Here is a 1,115-nt window from a genome sequence, read left to right as displayed (position 1 = left end):
ATTTTTAGATAGAAATATTAGGAAATGCACCTGCTGATAAGGCACTTCAATTTAAATATGTCAGGGAGCTTAAACAGGCAAAATCAGAACTATGAACCATCTCTATAATACAAAACAACTTTCTGGTCTTCGCCACAGGAGAATAGTGACCATACCAAGCTTTACTAACTTATCTAGACTATTCAACCAAAAACTCAGCTGCCCGACAGCTGTGAAAGATCAAGCTCATTTTTTTTTCTTGACATTGAATTTGAAGGATGAATCCAAAGGCCTAACAGATCCATTCTGTTGCCAAGGGTTTGGGAGGTTTTTTTTCCAGTTGATATAAGTACACATTGGATCTTCAGAAATTTCTCATTACCATGATGTCAGTCAGCCAAAATATAATCTGCTCGGCAGCAGAACTGTCACACACTTTCTCCATTTCTGCACCAGATGGATGGGTTCACAATAAATTCTCATCTTGGTCCCTGGACTGGAAATCTCACATAAAAAATGACTTTTTAAAGGTTTTTGTTTTTACGAGGTAGTTCATCCCAGTGAGTTTCTAGTTATCTTCCATCCGGAACAGAATTGCTTGTATTCACAGTGTTCTTCCCCTCCCTACCCATGCAAAACAGCAGCTTGCTCCCCACTGCGAGCACTAAGCTATTTTGTAGGCTCTCTACATTCATCTGGCCATTTCAGGAAAAATTTGCTTTTCCCAAGAATATTTGTCTTTACTTACATCCAGGCTCGTTCCCAACTTTTATTGTTTAAATTTTCAGCTTTGACTACATTACAGCTGATGATTTTGTCTTTCTCATGACAACTTTGGATGAAAATCCCAAAAATGAGTCATCTGAACCAGATTTGCCCTTGCTAATTCACTGGCTGCTGCACAGAGCTGGTTGATGAAATCTGACTGATTCAGATGTTAACTAGAGGCAAAGTACAAAGCTAAGGATTTCTGGAAACAGGGATTTTATTTTTACATTGAAGAATCTTCAGACAGATGACCAAAATGTTAGTTAAATTAAATCAGTTCGTCTTATACTACCAGTTAAAAATTCACACTGATAACTGTATCCTGTTAGAAGACTAGTGCTCACATTTAGCTCACAATGATACTCCAG

Source organism: Corvus moneduloides, chromosome 1 (assembly GCF_009650955.1).
Source record: "Corvus moneduloides isolate bCorMon1 chromosome 1, bCorMon1.pri, whole genome shotgun sequence".
NCBI classification, from domain to species: Eukaryota; Metazoa; Chordata; class Aves; order Passeriformes; family Corvidae; genus Corvus; species Corvus moneduloides.
The sequence above is the reverse complement of the archived record's forward strand: the minus strand, read 5'-3'. Positions refer to the sequence as shown.